The sequence below is a fragment of the Pinus tabuliformis genome, chromosome 6, assembly GCF_031772625.1.
Source record: "Pinus tabuliformis cultivar Carrire ecotype Pingquan chromosome 6, CPIR1, whole genome shotgun sequence".
In the NCBI taxonomy this organism is placed as follows: Eukaryota; Viridiplantae; Streptophyta; class Pinopsida; order Pinales; family Pinaceae; genus Pinus; species Pinus tabuliformis.
Window position 1 is genome coordinate 1341391239 of NC_142292.1, and position 18853 is coordinate 1341410091.

General features: G+C 47.2%; 1 pseudogene; it reads left to right on the top strand.

The window, feature by feature from the left end:
- The first annotated feature begins 13839 nt into the window (after positions 1-13839).
- Positions 13840-18853, top strand: part of LOC149263556 (aspartic proteinase nepenthesin-1 pseudogene) — a 28505-nt pseudogene continuing 23491 nt past the window's right edge.

Below are 18853 nucleotides of genomic sequence, written 5' to 3' on the forward strand. Positions count from 1 at the left end.
TGCTGGCATAAGGATGTGCATTCTTATGATTTGAGTGCGACAGTTGGATTAGCTACCCAACTAGTTCAAGTCATGGGGGCTTGCAGTGCATAGATATGTGTTAGAATTATGTTGGAGTATCATGATGACATTTCACGTGATGGAAGGACACATGGTGTAGATGGTCATTTTTCATATGTTGCAGGGATGTTGCAATGTATGGGCTAGTTGATATCATGGATCAAGGATATGGTTGTTATGTTGCTCATGGATGATTACTGAGATGAGATATTGTCGAGGACGACAATGATTTCAGGTGGAGGAGGATGTAACACCATAAGATCTGTGCGATGGATGGGCACCTCACCGAACGAAGTGAAGAGCTATGGAGACGAAGTGCGAGGGCGTGTGAGGCGAGCTGCAGGCCGTGCGAATGACTTGGAGAAAAGTGCGATGGAGAAAACATGATGGTTTACATATATCATGTGGACAGTCCCGGGATGCCCAAATTATGGGCAGTCTGAAGGGTGAGTTGACATGCAATGGGGCGGCTAAACAATGGAATGGGCAGGCTGACGGTGTAAATGTATGGACAGGCTGACGATTATGTGAAGAATAGCAGGTCAGCTGGGCATTGCACGATGGGTGTTCAAGGTGTATTAATGGAAGGCAAAGTTGGAGTTTGAAGGCATCAATTATTCGACCATCTCAGGATCAACCAAGAGGAGTGTGAGTTGTGCATAGGAGCTACAGCTGGACACAGGTCAAACGCATGAGCCTGGGTTGAACGGGTGAAGCTGGGCGCAGAGTTGGTTGGTGGTCTAGCCGACAGAGGTGAATGGGCGACTCGGCTAGGGTGTTGGGTGAACAAGTGCAGTGTGGCTGGGTAGGATGACATGGCAGAAGATCGGGCGACCTGCGGTTGGGTGCGCCTTGTTCGGGCGGACTGTCATGTAGGTTAACATGGAGGATGGACGGGCAACCCACGGTTGGGTGCGCTATGCACGGTGAAATGATTTTGTGAGCTAGGTGGAGGGTGACTCACAGTTGGGTGTGTCGGGCACCGGTTGGGAAAAGAATGTGGTCAGTGGTGCCGCACCTCACTATAGTTCGGTAGGAAGATTACCGCCAGTGTAGGGGCGTAACAGTAGGGGTGGGGCGGAGAGCCGGCTGATTCCTTGAATCACCCCACCACCACCGCAGGCTGTTGGGCTGTCGGGATGGGGTGGAGGGTAAGGTGATTCCCAGAATCACCCCGCCATCCCCACGGGTCATTGGGTTGTCGGGGTGGGGTGGAGGGCGGGGTGATTTCTGGAATCACCCCACCACCACCATGGGCCATTCGGCCGCAGGGGTGGGTTGGAAGGGAGGGTGATTCCTGAAATCACCCTGCCACCCCCACCCATTGTTGGGCACCAGAGGTGGGGCTGATGGTGGGGTGATTCCTAGAATCACCCCACCACCCCTGCGGGTCGTTGGGCTGCCAGGGTTGGGCGGAGGGTAGGATGATTCCTTGAATCACCCACCACACCTACGGGTCGTTGGGCTGCTGGGGTGGGGCAGACGACAGGGTGATTCTTGGAATCACCCCGCCACCCCCACGGGACTATGGACCACAAGGGTGGGGCGGAAGGCAGGGCAATTCCTGGAATCACCCCATCACCCCTACCGGCCTTTGGGCCGCTGGTGTAATGCCCATGAGCTGCGATTAGTGGGGAGCGAGGGCGCACCAGGTGAGGACATGGGTGAGCTAGGTGAGTCGCAGGTCACATGAGGTGAGACGGAGCAAATGCAATGTTTTTTGGTGGAGGTATGTTTATATGCCATGTGGCTGGTCCTAGGCGACCCGATGAACAAGTGAGCTGATGGGTGAACCACCACACAGGTGGGTGGTCCCAGGCAGGCCGACGGGCAAGTTTGATGAAACAATGGATGGGTTGATGCATTGGAGTGCAGAACAGTGGGTTGGTTGAATGATGGGCGGACGAGTTGGTGGGTTAGCCTGGGTGCCCCACTCAATGTGTGATGCATATGTATAACCAACGACAAGTTGGTGAGGAAGGCAATCATTTGGATGGCAAAGTCTTCGGTGAGGAATGTGCATAAGGTAGTTCTGTGGTTGGTGCAGGGCATGCGAATGTTCCTTCACGTCCGGCGAACCGGAGGCTAAACGCAGGTGTCGCATTTTGTGAATAGAGGCGTCAGTCGTGCAGAGCGCGCTAGAGTTGGGCGACACAGTCGTGCAGAGCGCGCTAGAGTTGGGCGACACAGTCGTGCAAAGTGTGCCTGAGTTGAGAGACACGAACATGGAGGGTGGGCGCCCAAGTTGGGCAAGTGACACAGTGAACCGAATAAAGGGTGTTTGAACCAGAGGATGTGAATGGGAGTTTGTGTAGGTGGTACTACATGTGGCCCACCAAACGAAAAGAGGTTGAGACCGTGAATGAGAGTTCGAGCAAGAGGTGACACTAGTGCATGTGCACCCATCGAAAAAAGCACAGTTGGGATGAACGATAATGTTGGGCAGGGTAACATGGTGAGGGTGTTTTCCGAATGAATGTTGAATTAGCCAGGTGAAGAAGTGTGACGATTGTGAACGAAGGTGACCGATGTGTGGACGTGTCGAGCAGGCGTGCACGGTGACACAGGTAGGGCTCCCAAGTTGGGAAAACAACACGACGAAATGAACGAACGCATTCAGGGGTGAACGAAGAGTTGGGCAGAATGTTTGGCAACCATTCAGGCATGTCGATGAGCTGGGAAACTGAGTTTGACAAAGCTTGTAAAATTTTCTAACTGTAAATTTGGGGTTTCCTCCAAGATTTAACTTGTACATGAAATATTGTGAATCATATATATTGATATACGAGCAGACTCACATGGGGGAGTTGCCCCTCCGTTTATACTGTTGTGCATTTATGTTAATGCTATTATGATGATTGTTTATGGTTTTCATCGTGAATAAAGGATAACTTAATACTTGGTAATGAAGAAATAGACTAAGTATGAATGTTAAGCATAGTCCATGACCATGAGTATTGGTGAAAAGAAAAGGGTCGATGGTGTTGCACCTCACTATAGTGCGGTCAGAAGAATATCGCTAGTGTAGGGGCATGACAAGTTAGTATCAGAGATAGTGAAGTGCAAAGGAGGTTTGCAGAAGAAGTTGATCCCACTATCACTTCGTGACAAGAGGTATCAGAACTAGTGAGCTGAATCAAGAAGCTGATTCCACAAGAAGGCCTAAGACTTGGCAGGAATTTCAAGTTTTGCAGGTGACAGGTGGTATATCAGGGTCATTCAGGGTTGAAGGAGAGTGGATAACTAAGATGGTTGAAGGACCTATGGCAGGGTAATTTAGCCATGATGTAGGTGAAGCTTTCCAATACAAGGTATTGGAACAAATGAGTAGATGGAGTTCTGAATGGACTTCAATAAAGGCCAAGAATATAAAAATTCGAGAAGGATGTGAGAAGATAAAGGAAGAACTTGAAGAACTCAAGGACCAATATGAGGATGTTGCAGATATAACAACGATGGAGGATGAACTTGAAATTGTTCAAGTTGGACTAGGATCGTGCAGATTGCATACATGGGTGGATGAGGATGCTTAGATGGAGGAGCCTCATCATGATGAGGTAAGTATTATTGATACCTATGTTTCAATTGAACATTTGGTATATGAATCGTATGTCGGGAAGAGAAAAATCAGTTTTCCGATGCAAGAGGGGATCTTACCATGGATCTCTACGATGAGACCGTGTATGGAGAACCAAGGACAATTGACTATTGCAGGACTATAAGGGTTGTTTGTGACCTTGTGGCAGAAGGTACAAAAGCCCATGACAAGGGAGGAACATGATGATCATTACGGAGGAATGGGTCATGCTTTAGACACATGGAGAATTGGCTAAGTGCACGGCATGACTCATGGACAGATTGGAGGAGGGCACACACTTGGGTATGATGATACTTGGGTGGACTTCTCATGGCCGAGATCAAGAGGAAGTCATGGTGGAACCTTTAGTGGGGGAGCTATGGTGGAAGAGACTCATGTGATGATGATATGGTTGGGTGACCGAGTTAACTAGACCGGATTGCAGACTTGGATGAGGATGATTGACTGTTGTGATGGGTCTACCTAGTTGGACAACACTGGAACTTGTGTCATGGACATCAGGTTGGAGACATGGAGTATGGCAGTCTTATGCAGGGACATTGTGCAGGAGCACTTGTAGAGGTTTCACTTATGGGCATCGAATGAGAAGTGCCAAGGCAGGGATGTTGTGTAGGTAGATTTGTTTGTGTGACATGGACACTTATTACTTATGAGTCGATGAAGAGGTTATGCACTCTTGTACGACAAGGCCATGGACTTCGTTGGATTTGTGAGCAGATTATGGAGCGTTCCTACTACATGGAGAGCTGAGGCATCTTGTAGAGACCTTTGGTCCGAGACTTGTATGCTTGGTGGATGTTGGTTGAGGATGACTCTTGGAGCTCATGATGACATGAGGTTGTGACTTTTGGGGACTTCATATATGGTGGACTTGGATGATCTGATGCATTGAGGATCTGAGGTCAGGGACTTTGATGCAGGATAGGGTGCATACTTTTGAGTACATGTATGGGTGTCCTTGAAAGAGTGACTTAATGTGGAGGATCGATATGAGATACTTTAGAGTGATGGAGTTGCAGTGATGATGATGCCTTGGTGGCAACACTTGGGCATGTGTTGAGCTAAGACTTAACCACTTTTGGCACATGGGAGCTGATTGATATATGATCATGGATAGCATGTTGCAGACGAGATGGAGTTTGCTTCATGGACCTGAGCATGGCTTACAATTATATGGAGATGGATTCTTGATCGAGTTGGTGATGTGACAAGATGTTCTGAGAAATGACTGATGATGGCATGAGGATGTGCATTCTCATGGTTTGGGCGTGACAGTTGGATTAGCTACCCATCTAGTTCAAAACATGGGGACCGGTAATGTACAGAGATGTGTTAGCATTATGTTGAAATATCATGGCGACAATTCACATGATAATGATACATGATGAGGTCACCATGATATGTTGTAGTAAGCATGTAGCTTGAGATGGACCGACCAACCTTCCATAGTGGGAGCAGCATGTGGAGATTGCGACAGATGTGGTTGATGATCATGGATTGAGATGACTTTCCCATGTATGACATATCGATGGATTATATGCCTTGGTATGGATATCTTGGTCATGGATGGTTATTGGGATGAGATATTGTCAAGGACGACAATGATTTCAAGTGAGGGAGAATGTAACACCTACGAGCTGTGATTGGCGGGGAGCAAGGGCACATCGGGCGAGGGCACGGGCATGCTAGGCGAGTCGTAGTTCACGTGAGGTGAGACGGAGAAAATGTGATGTGTTTTGGTGGAGGTATGTTTATATGCCATGTGGGTGGTCCCGAGAAACCTGACGGGTGAGTCCTAGGTAGGCTGACGGGTGAGTTTGGTGAAACGATGGATGGGCCGACGTGTTGAAGTGCTGAATAGTGGGTTGGCCGAACGATGGTCGGATGAGTTGGTGGGTCAGCCTAGGTGCTCCACTCAACATGCAATGCATATGTATAACCAACGACGAGTTGGTGAGGAAGGCAATCATTAGGATGGCAAAGTCTTCGGTGAGGAATGTGAACAAGGTAGTTCTACAGTTGGTGCAGGGCGTGCGGATGTGCCTGCACGAAGGGTGAACCGAAGGCTAAATGTAGGTGTCACAGTTTGTGAACAGAGGCATCGATCATGCAAAGTGCGCTTGAGTTGGGCGACACGATCATGTAGAGCGCACTGGAGTTGGGCGACGGTGACACGGTCTTGTAGAACACGCCAAGGTTGGGTGACACCGACACAAAGGGTGGGCGCCTGTGTTGGGCAAGTGACACAGTGAGCCAAATGAAGGGTGGTTGAACCGGAGGACATGAACGGGAGTTTATGTAGGCGGTACTACGCGCCGCCCACCGAATGAAGGGAGGTTGAGACTGTGAACGGGAGTTTGGGCGAGAGGTGATATGGGTGCATGTGCTCCAGCCAAATGAAGGCACAGTTGGGTTGAACGATAATGTTGGGAAGGGTAAAATGGTGACGGAATTTACCGAACGAATGATGAATGAGTTGGGTGAAGAAGTGCGACAGGTTGTGAACGAAGGCGACCGATATGCAAATATGTCAGATAGGCATGTATGGTGACACGCGCAGGGCACCCAAGTTGGGAAAACAGCACGATGAGCTGAACGAATGCATTCATGGGTGAACAAAAAGTGGGGCAGAATGTGTGGTGACCGTCCAGGCATGCTGACAAGTTGGGCAACCAAGTTTGCCGAAGTTTGTAAAATTGGCTATGTGTAAATTTTTGGTTTCCTCCAACATTTTACTTGTACATGAAATATTGTGAATCATATATATTGATATATAGGCAGACTCACATCAGGGAGTTACCCCTCCCTTTATACCATTGTTCATTTATTTTAATAACATTTATACCATTGTTCATTTATTTTAATGTTGTTATGATGAATTTTTATGGTTTTCAAATTGTATAAAAGATAACTTAACACTTGGTAACAAAGAAATAAACTAAGTATGAATGTTAGGTGTAGTCCACGACTGTGAGTATTGGAGAAAAGAAAAGGGTCAGTGGTGCTGCACCTCACTATAGTGCGGTTGGAATATTACCGCCAGTGTAGGGGTGTGATAGCCAGGCTGGGGTGGAGGGTGAGGTGATTCCTAGAATCGCCCTGCCACCACCACGGGCTATTGCTCTGCTGGGGTGGGCAGCCTCTGTGCCACCCTGTTGGTGCAATGGCCCGTGGGGGTGGTGGGGTGATTTCGGGAATCATTCCGCCACCACCGCGGGTCATTGGGTCAGTGGTGTAAGGACCTGCGGTCCTTGGCACGCCCACCAGCATGATGTACGAAGAACTGTTGGCAAGCGAGTGAGATAACATGGATGAAGTGCGAGCTTAACCAAATATGCGAAGTTACTATGTAATAATGTGCATAAGGGAATGTTGAATGAGACATGTTTATAAGGCGTGGGAGCATGTAAACATACCCATGGCCGACCTACACTTGTAACACATTTGAACAAAGGCTGACTATGTTGGAGGGCGAACTTGCGATGGAAGTGTAGGGCGTTGGCAAGTCGGCTTGGGTAGCATGACTTTCCCAACACACCATATAAATACAACAATGGATGGAAGCATTTGATCATCATTTGAACTCGGCCATTCATGGAGTAATGCGAGTGAGGGGCATATGATAACAAGGAAAAAGTTCGAAGGGTGGAGCAGGTCATAGGAGAAGGTGCAAGTCATAATGTGCCCTCTCTTGGGCAAAGGCACAAGGTGACATTGCACAGGTTTTAGTTATCGGTTGTGAGCGCGGGTGAAGGCGCCGGACTTGACACGGGTGTCTCAAGTGGCTCGGGTAGGAGCGCTCGCCCGTCGTGCAAGGCTAAATGAGGAGCGCCGTGGAGACTTGGTGAAGTCGCCTAGCGCATGCAAAGAGTGGAAGCTTTGTTGGTGAAGCTGTGCGAAGGTGAAACAAGGGTATCATGGTGACTTGGTGGAGTCGTGCACAAAACAAGGTTTGATTTAGAAGTGTGGTAGGTAGCTCATGTGAGTGTGCGCTCGCCCAGCTTGGGAAAAGAATCTTGGTTATCACACAAAGGTGTGGAGAGTTGTAATTTTGGCTAAGTATGAAACTTGGTGTTTCCCAAGTATACTTGTAAAGCTTTGTAACATTAAAAGATTTTATAATATATTATTTGGGTAGACTCATAGTTCGGGGAGTTGCCCCTCCCTTTATACTATGCAATTGTGTTCTCTTATATAATTGCTGATGATAATGAATGTGTATGGGTGTTCATTGGTATAAAGGAAACATAAGAATTACTTGGTTGAGAAACACAAACTAAGTAGGACAAGTGGTTAGGCATAGTCCATGAACATAAGTATTGGTGGTAAGAAAGTGTTCAGTGGTGCCGCACCTTGCCAAGAGTGGTTGAAAGACTACCGCCAGCCTGAGGGTGTGACAGGTGGTATCAGAGCTAGCAGTTGATTTAGGTATTGAAGGTTGAAGCTGCTACACACCTACACCAAAGTGCAGGTGGTATTAGAGCTCACGGTTGGAGCTGGTGAATGAAGTGACAGGTGGAAATCTTGACAAGTGGTATTCAGTGTTGAAGAAGCTTGGAAGTTGGTGACAGTGAAGTAGGTACTTGCAGGTGAAGGAAGTTGTTTCACATACAAGTGGAACAAGGGCTAGTTTAGGTTGCAGGCAACTCGGTGAAGTTGTTGGATGGTTGATACTCGATCACAAAGAAGGAAGAAGGAAGCAGAAATGGCAGGTGAATATTGTGTTGGATCGAGTGACTCTAGCCACAATGCGACTAAGGCCTTTATTTAAAAACTACTAGAGAGAGTAGAGACATTGGAATCTTACTAGACTACAAAGATGGATCTAGTCATGAAGGAGTGAGAGGATCATGTGCAGTTGAGGGAAGAGTTTGATGAACTCTAGAATCACCATGAGTACACTAATCTTAAGTGTACACGACTTTAGAATGAAGTCAAGGAGATTGGAGAAGCAAGGGACAAGGGTCTGGCAGAGATCGTGAACTTGCGAAAATCTCTTGATGGTGTAAATGATGAGATGGCAGTGTTAAATAAGGTTGTGAGACCTAACTCAAGTGGAGGAGTGTCTCATGTGAAAGTCAAGGAACCAGAATCTTATGATGGTACAAGAAGCACGAAGACTCTTGGTAACTTTCTCTGGGATATGGAGCAATACTTGGAACGCTTGCGTCCATCTGATGATGAGTCAAAGGTGAAAGTGGCTACTCAACTCCTGACAAAAGATGCTAAGATGTGGTGGAGAAGATGGATGGATCATATTGCTAATGGCAGTGCTGATGGAATTACTTCTTGGGATGATATGAAGAAAGCTTTGCAGGCTCATTTCAGCCCTCATGATGAAACGTGGGAAGCAAGGATGAAGATTAGGTTCATAAAGCAGACAGGGAACCTACAGACATAACAGTGGGAATTTGCAAGTGCAGTTTCGGAACTTCCTAACATGGCGGAGAGGGACAAGGTGTTCAACTTCATTATTGGATTGAAGCCTTGGGCATGCAATGAAGTGAAGCGGAAGAAGATTAAAACACGTGAAGAAGCTTTTGCTACTGTGGACAGGTTGGTGGAGCATTATGATCAGACTTCTGATGAGAGGAAGAAGAAATCTGATAAGATGAAAGAGAAGAAGAAAGATGAATCTTCGAAGTTAGATGAGAAGATGAAGAAGCCATTGAAGTGTTGGATTTGTGCTGAACCACATATGGTGAAAAATTTCCCTTCTAGACCGAAAGTGGACACTATCGCACAATCTAATGAGAAGAAAGAAGAACCTTTGGTGGGGATGATGCAGATTCTTGGTGCTGTTGTTGCTATAGAAGTGGTCCCTTGGAGAGATCCTGAAAGGAACAGCTTGGAGTATGTTCGGATGAAGATTGGGAGTGCTGATATACTCACTATGGTGGATAGTGGGGCTACTCACAGCTTCATGAGTGAATATGTTGCGAGAAGAATTGGGCTAAAATTTTTACCGGTGAAGGCACAAATGAAGACGGTGAATTCTCCTCCTGATTCAGTACTTGGTGTAGCTGAAAGAGTGGACACAACAGAAGGTGGGTGGACTGGGAAAGTCGACTTCACTATGGTGCAGATTGATGACTATGAGGTTGTGCTGGGGATGGAATTCTTGAAACAATTTGATGTTATGATCATTCCACATTTGAAGAAGCTATACATTTACAATGGAAGGGAAGATGTACCCATTGGTGTTCCAACCATTGGTGTGACAAAGCCTAATTGTAAGTTGGCAGTGATGCAAATGGGGGATGAGAAGCGAATGGAAGACATGAGTAAGCAGTTGTCTACTATTGAGACAAAGCTTACTGAACAATCATTGTTCATCAAGACACTGTCTGATAGTATCTTTGATTTGTCAAGAAGGCTAGAAGTGGTTGAGGATGATGATGATGAAAAGGAGGCTTATGTGAGGTCGAATGTCCAAGAGGAGGATCGGGTCACTTATCTACAAAGGATGGAGATAGAGAATCCTGACAAATGGATTGAGCTTATTAGTGAGGGTGAGCCTTCAGGCTCTACTACCTCTACATCTTCTTAGATGACATAGGAGATGGGGCTCATTTTTAGCTGCTCATGGTAGTGAGTCCTTGAAACATGTTGAGCAGGTATGACAGATGGTGCAGGGGTGGCTTGGCATCAAGCATCATGACATGTGTTAGATGGGATGGAGTTTCCATGGACCTGAGCATGGGTGAGATTCTTGGTGAGTCTGGGATGTGGCAGAATCCGAGATAGACTGGGGAAGGCATAAGGATGTTCACTTTCATGGCTTGAGAGTGACAGTTGGATTAGCTACCTAACTAGTTCAAACATGGGGTCCAAAAGTGCAAGGAGAGATGCTGGCTTCAGGCAGGCAAGGAGGACAGTTCACACGATGGGACGACACATGATGGAGATGGAAGTTCTACATATGTTGTAGGGATCTGTGCAGTATATGGAGGAGTTGATATAATGGACCAAGGATGACACAGTTGTTGATGTTGATATTGGTGGATGGCTACCAGGATCGGATGTTGTCGAGGACGACAATGATTTTAGGTGGAGGAGGATGTAAGGACCTATGGTCCTTGGCACCCCCACTGGCACGATGTGTGAAGGCTTGTTGGCAAGTGAGCGAGAGAAAATGGACAAAGTGCGAGCTCTTGACTTATGGGACAGACATATGTGAAATCCGCACAAGGAAGGAAGGGTGAGACATGTTTATAAGGCGTGGGAGCATGTAAACATACCCACGGGCCAACCTACACTTGTAACACATTTGAATGAAGGCCGAATATGTTGGAGGGTGAACTTGCGATGGAAGTGTAGGGTGTTGGAAAGTCGGCTTGGGTAGCACAACTTTCCCAATGCACCATATAAATACAGCAATGGATGGAAGAATTTGATGATCATTCGAACTCGGCCATTCATGGAGTAATGCAAGTGAGGAGCATATGATAACAAGGAAAAAGTGTGAAGGGTGGAGTAGGTCGTAGGAAAAGGTGCAGGTCATAATGTGCCCTCTCTTGGGTAGAGGCACACGGTGACATCGCACAGGTTTTGGTTATCAGTTGTGAGCACGGGTGAAGGCGCTAGACTTGACACGGGTGTCTCAGGTGGCTCATGTAGGAGTGCCTACCTATCGTGCAAGGCTAAATGAGGAGTGCGGGTGGAGACTTGGTGAAGTTGCCCGACGCGTGAAAATGGTGGAAGCTTTGTTGGTGAAGCTGTGAAAAGGTGAAACAAGGGTGTCTTGGTGACTTGGTGGAGTTTCCCGCCCGTCGTGCACAAAACAAGGTTTGATTGAGAAGTGTGGTAGGAAGCTCGTGTGAGTGCGTGCCCACCCAGCTTGGGCAAGGAATATTGGTTATCATACAAAGGTGTGGAAAGCTGTAATTTTGGCTAAGTATGAAACTTGGTGTTTCCCAAGTATACCTGTAAAGATTTGTAACATTGAAATATTGTATAATATATTATTCGGGAAAACTCATTGTTCGGGAAGTTTCCCCTCCCTTTATACTGTGTAATTGTGTTCTCTTGTATAATTGCTGATGATAATGAATGTGTATGGATATTCATTGGTATAAAGGAAACATAATAATTACTTGGTTGAGAAACACAAACTAAGTAGGACATGTGGTTAGGCGTAGTCCATGAACATAATTATTAGTGGAAAGAAAGTGTTCGGTGGTGTCGCACCTCGCCAAGAGTAGTTGAAAGACTACCTCCAACCTGGGGGCATGATAGGCGGGGTGGGGCAGACGACGATGTGATTCTAGGAATCACCCCACCACCCCCGTGGGCTATTGTGTCACCAAGGTGGGGCAGATGGCGGGGTCATTCAAGGAATCACCTTGCCACCCCTGCGAGTCGTTGGGCCATCAGTGTAAGGACCTACGGTCTGGGTTAACTTCACCATGGGAAGGACGAGTAAGGAGACATGGAGATATGTGTGCGAAGTGTCTCGGGTGAAATTTTATAGGTGGGCGAGTTGGAACTCAACCCACAGGCTGACCAAACAAAGACTTGTGATGGGAAAGTGAAGGGGGCGTGGTCCCACGAGTTGGATGGGCCGATCCACCTCTCAGGCAAACTTTGTGATGCTGAACGAGTCAGTCGGGCAAAGTGAATGAAGGTCAGATAGGTGGCACAACCTGCCACCGCCCATATACATAGGCAGGCGAGTGGTGAACGAAAGACAAGTTTTCGAACAATCATTCGAATAGCCAAAGCAGCGAAGCACGAAGGAGTTTGAGCGAGAGTTGAAAAGCTACAGGAGTGTGAAAGGTGTGGCATGATTGCGGTCTAACACATGTCATGCACCCGCAGGACGGGAAATTCAAAAATGGAAATAGCAATTGGGTGAACCACGATTGGACAACTGGGTGGGCTACACGATGGCAAGTCGGGCCGAATGTCGACCCAGGTGAGGGCCCGCCATGCACGAAAAGTAGTACAGATGATTGGTAGGTGTGACGGGAGTTTAGATGAAATGTTGGGTGAAGGCGTTCAGTGGTTTGGTGAGTCGAGTGAGGTGGCACGACAAGTGCATCTGCTGACGAAATGAACGGGTGAATGGTTGGACGTGCAGATGGGCAGCTGGGTAATGGCACGCCGTGCATGGCGAAATGAAGGAAAATGGTGAACGTGTGGAGGGAAACCCAGGTGAGGGTGCACCATGCATAACGAAATGGTGGTGTGTCGATTTGACAAAACGAAGGTGTGACTCATGCGGAGGGTGCCTGGGTGAGGCGACATGGTTACAACGAGGCATGCTCGAGTTGGGCAAATGACACGACAAGTTGGAAAATTAGTTAAGTGTAAACTTAGGGTTTCCAAGGTTTAACTTATACTTTGTAAAAAGTGGAAATTTATATATATTGATATTCAGGCAAACTCATATTGTAGTGAGTTGCCCCTCCCTTTATACTATTGTGCAATTGTATATGTGTTAATTTCTGTGGATGATGAATGTGTATGGGTGTTCATTTGTACAAAGGACTAATATAATACTTGTTAGCGAAAAATAAACTAAGTATGAATGGTTAGGCATAGTCCATGAACATAAGTATTGGTGAAAAGAAAGTGTTCAGTGGTGCAACACCTCACTATAAGTGGTTGGAATATTACTACTAGTGTAGGGGCATGACAGTTGGTATCAGAGCTGGTGTATGACACTTGGTGAAGTGACAGGTGGAATCAAGAGTTGGGTTGGTTTGTAGGAAAGTGGAATGGCAAATATGGTAGAAGGACCTATGGTAGGTAAGTCTAGCCATAATGCAAGTGAATCTTTCAAGTACAATGTGTTGGAACAAGTGAGTAGATGGAGTTCTGAATGGGTTTCGATGAAAGCCAAGAATATGAAGACTCGAGAAGGCTATCCGAAGCTGAGAGAAGAACTTGGAGGACTTATGGACCAATGCGGAAGTACGATGGATGTTGAACTTAGGGAACTTGATGAGGAGATCCAACGGAATGGTCTTAGTATTCAAGAACTCTTAGATGAGAGAGTTTGACTAAGGAATAAAAGTGCCATGGTGGAGATCAAAGTCAAGCAACTTGAGGAGGATATGAAGAAGAACTTTCTTTGTAAAAAGTTTGTTGTAATTGAGTAAGATGAGCTCGACTACATTGGCATACTAGGGGACTACTACCGATAAAATCAAGCAAATGTTTGGAAGCTTAGTTCTATGGAAGCAGTCAATGGGCACTTGGTTGGTGCACTTGAGCAAAATGCGATAGAGGACAAGCTTGAAGAGAGTCAAGCTGAGCCAAGATCGAATTGCTTAGAAGATCCAAGCAAGGAAGTGAAGTACCTTAAGGGAGATGTCAAGTTGGAACATAATCTAGTGGACACTTTTGAGGCCGAATTCTTGAAAAAGGTTGCTAATGTAAGACACAAGATAAAGCCAACAAAAGGAGGTGATGCCTTGAAGATGAGTTTTGTGTAGGTGATCGTGAAAGGCATGAGATTTGCAGCTTTGGTGGATATGGGATCTACTCATAGCTTCTTAAGCAAGAAGTCAGCAAAGTCTTTTGGAAAGAAAGCTAAGATGGAGAAAGAGTGGAGTGCTTTCAAAGCAGTCAACTCTACCATGAAAGTTGTTACTGGTGTGATGGAGAACACTCAGGTGAGAGTGGGCTTGTGGTTTGGAAAGTTGGACTTGAGGATCGTGGATATGGATGATAATTCTATGGTGCTAGGGCAAGATTTCATGATTCTTGCACAAGCCATACCAATGGTGGACCGGGACGTTCTCTTGATCACAACTGAAGGGAGAACTATGTTGGTTCCGAAGAATAGAAGGAGTTTCTTGGGGTATAGACTGAGGATGAATTCTATGACTTTTTATCCCAAAGATCTAAATGTGAAGCATGAGAATGTGGAGCAAAGACGACTTGGGAGTATGAATCAAACAATGAAGGAAGGGAAGTTGATTAATTTTGCTACAACAACAAGGAAGAACAAAGGAAGTGGGAGATCAATCTCACGAATCCTAAAGTAGTTGGCAGAGACATCTTCTACTGAAGATCCTCACGATGAAGTTGGAAATGAAGGGAGTCCTAGAAATACTTTAGAGGCAATGGTTGGAGAGGATTATGCAGGTAGAGATCTGGTTGGCATAGTGGAGTTTTGCATGTATGCTATGGGCATATATGACTTTCAGTTGATGAAAGAGAAGCTTGGGGAGCTTGGGTGTACATGTGAGGAGGTCGAGGCTATGCACAAATACTTGAGGATATAGTACCAATTCGATACATGGGTGGATGAGAGTCAGTGAGGAAACTTCCTAGCCCTCCTTTCTCGATAGACAACCTTGGAGATGGGTTGGTGCAGGGACCTTGATTGGAAGGGGCTGCACCACCTTGACAAGGGGGCCTTGGAGGAGGCTTCTTTATGATAGATTTGCAGACTTCGATGCAGATGACCAGATGTTGTGATGGGTCTACTTAACTAGACAGCATGGGTAACTTGAGTCATGGACATCAGGTTGAAGACATGGAACATAGCAGGTTTTATGTAGGGACATTATGCAGGAGCACTTGTAGATGTGTCACATGGGCATCCAACGAAGAGTGTCGAGGCAGGGATGTTGTGCAGATGGATTTGCAGGTGTGACATGGGGATGTTTATGTATGAGCCAGTCGAGAGGTTATGCACTCTTGTCCAAGAAGACCATGGACGGGATGGACATGTTGCAGATGGGATGGAGACTCCGTGGACCTGAGCATGGGGATAGAGTAGATTCTTGATGAGTCCAAGATGTCGTAAAAGTTTGAGAAAAGACTGATGATGACATAAGGATGTGCATTCTTATGATTTGAGTGCGACAGTTGGATTAGCTACCCAACCAGTTTGAGTCATGGGGGACATCAGTGTGCAGAGATATGTTAGCATTATGTCGGAGTATCTTGGCGACAGTTCACAGGATGGGACGACACACGGTGAAGATGCTTGTTTTTCATATGTTGTAGGGATGTTTGTTGTATATGGACTGGTTGATATCATGGATTAGGGATATGATTGCTCATATGGTTATCTTGGTGGCAGATGATTACCAGGATGAGATATTGTTGAGGACAACGATGACTTCAGGTGGAGGAGGATGTAAGGACCTACGGTCTGGGTTAACTTCACCGTGAAAAGGACGAGCGAGGAGACATGAAGATGTGTGTGTGAAGTGTCTTGGGTGAAATTTTATAGGTGGGTGAGTTGGAACTCAACCCACAGGCTAACCAAATGAAGGTTTGCGATGGGCAAGGGAAGAGGGGGTGGTCCCATGAGTTGGATGGGCTGACTCACCTCTCGGGAAAACTTTGCGATGCAGAATGAGTCAGCAAAGCAAAGTGAATGAAGGTCGGCTGGTTGGCATGACCTGCCACTGCCCATATACATAGGCGGGCAAGTGGTGAATGAAAAACAAGTTTTTGAATAGTCATTCGAATAGCCAAAGCAACGAAGTGCAAAGGAGTTTGATTGAGAGTTGAAGAGCTGCAGGAGTGTGAAAGGCGTGGGGTGAATGTAGTCTAATGTAGGTCATGCACCCGCGCAATGGGCAAGTCAAAAATGGGAGTGGCGTTCAGGTGAACCACAGTTGGACAACCCGGCGGGCTACACGACGGTGAGTCGGGCCGAATGGCGACCCAGGTGAGGGTGCGCCATGCATGACGAGTAGTGCAGATGATTGGTAGGTGCAACGGGGGTTTAGGTGAAATGTTGGGTGAAGGCGTTCAGTCGTTTGGTGAGTTGGGTGAGGCAGCATGATAAGTGTGCCTATCGACGAAACGAGTGGGTGAACGGGTGGACATGCGGACGGGCGGTCAGTGAGGGTGTGACGTGCATGCCGAAATGAAGGAAAATGGTGAACGTGCAGAGGGTGAGCCAGGTGAGGGTGTGTCATGCATGACGAAATGGTGGTGTGCCTGTTTGACAAAACGAAGGTGTGACTCATGCAGAGGGCGCTCGGGTGAGGTGACAGAGATATAACGAGGCACACCCGAGTTGGGAAAATGACACGACGAGTTGGAAAATTGGTTAAGTGTAAACTTGGGGTTTCCAAGGTTTAACTTATACTTTATAAAAAGTGGAAATTTATATATATTGATATTCAGGTAGACTCATATTGCAGGGAGTTTCCCCTCCCTTTGTACTGTTGTGCAATTGTATATGTGTTAATTTTTGCGGATAATGAATGTGTATGGGTGTTCATTTGTATAAGGACTAATATAATACGTGGTAGCAAAAAATAAACTAAGTATGAATGGTTAGCCGTAGTCCATGAACAAAAGTATTGGTTAAAAGAAAGTGTTCAGTGGTGCCACCCCGCTATAAGCGATCGGAAGATTATTGTCGATGTACAGGCGTGACAGCCGGGGTGGGCCAGAGGACGGGGTGATTTTTGGAATCACCCCACCACCCCCATGGGTCATTGTGCTATTGGGGTGGGACGGAGGCTGTCCGCAGCCCTCCTGTCCACCTCGGTGGCCCAACGACCCATGTGGTTGGCGGGGTGATTCCCAAATTGCCCCGCCACCTCTGTGGGTTGTTGGGCCACCGATGTAATACCCACAAGATGCAGGTGACACAGTGAGGGCATGCGAGGGCGACGAGCCATAGAAACAACAACCCAACGGAGGAAAAACGCGAAATTGGCTAAGTGTTAGTTGTTTGGTTTATAGACCGATATGCAGTCCCGGTGAGTCGACGAGCGGGAAAGGTCAACCATATGAACAGACATGATGATTGAGCATTAGGTCGGACGAAGGGCGAGCTAACGTGCTAAAATAATTAAAATGGTGAATTATGGTGGGTCGTCCTGGCATAGAGTCATGACAGTGCATGGAGGGTGAACCATGTATATAGTGGAGCTTAGAATTTGGCTAAGGCATCAATCATTTGACAAGCATTCAAGCATCCAAGTGTGGAGAGCAAGGAGCGTGAGTTGATGTCTGAAGTACAAGACAAGAGTGTCGGCGATCAAGCACCGAAGCACCCATGCCAAAATGATGAAGTGTGGAGCTGAGGTGCAGGTCAAGGGCGTGGCAGGGCGAGCCAGGGCATGGTTTGGACAGCATAGGTGGACACACGAGTTTGTTGAATGAGTTCGGTGGAATGGAGGACGCGGCAGGGCATCTAGTTGAATATCGGGCGAGGGTGCAACAGGGCATCCAGGCGACTGACAATTCGAACAGAGGGCGTAGCAGGGCGTCTGGTTGAACGTCAGGCTAGGGCATCTAGGTGAATGACAGGATGAACGGAGGGCACGACAGGGTATCCGGCTGGATGGGTGGTTGAACGCCAGGAAAGGGCATAGCAAGGCGTCTGGGTGAATGGCGAGTTGAATTCCCAACCATCGCGTGAAGTGCGAAGGCAAGCGAGGGCACGAGCAGTCGTTTAGGTGACGAGCTGAACGACTTGTGCATAAGCTCATGCCGAGTAGGTCGTGCGACAGTGAATGAATGGCATTTGGTGGACTGCCTAGTGAAAGCGAATGTGCGAAGGCGTTGGGCAAACAAACGAGCTGGTGTGAACGGTGGGCATTCGGGAGGTTGGGCAGTGAGTTGGGCAAGGTGTTCAGGTGAAACGCCAACATGTGGATAGTCATTCATGAAGGCACAAGTTGACTTCTCATTCGCCCAAATGCCTTGCCGCGCCCTCACCCGACGTTCGCCCGAATGACTTGTCGCTCCCTCCATTCAGAAAACCCGTGTGCATCCACCCATGCTATCCAAACCGTGCCTGGCTCGCCCTGCCGCACCCTCGACCTGTACCTCGGCTCACACTTCTTCGTTTCGGTGTGAGTGCTGTAGCCCATGTCCGCCTGCACCTCCACATTCCATTTCAAACCACCTTCGCACTTCTCATTTGCTATGCTTGAAGACTTGTGCATTGGCTTGTTCGATGCCTTAGCCAAATGCCAAGCTTGAATATATGTATGGCTCGCCCTCCATGAACCATCATGACTCCATGCTAGGCCGATCTACCATAATTCATCATTTTAATTTTTTTAACATGTCGGCTCGCCATACGGCCAACCCGTCGTGTTTGTTCATTCAATTTGCCTTCACCTGCCTATCGGCCTACTGGGACCACACCTCGGCCTGTAACCAAATGACCCAACACTTAGTGGCATTTCACCTTTCGAGCTTGCATTTCCTTCGAACGTTTTCTTGTTCCGTTCAGCTCGCCCGCGCTCCATCCAT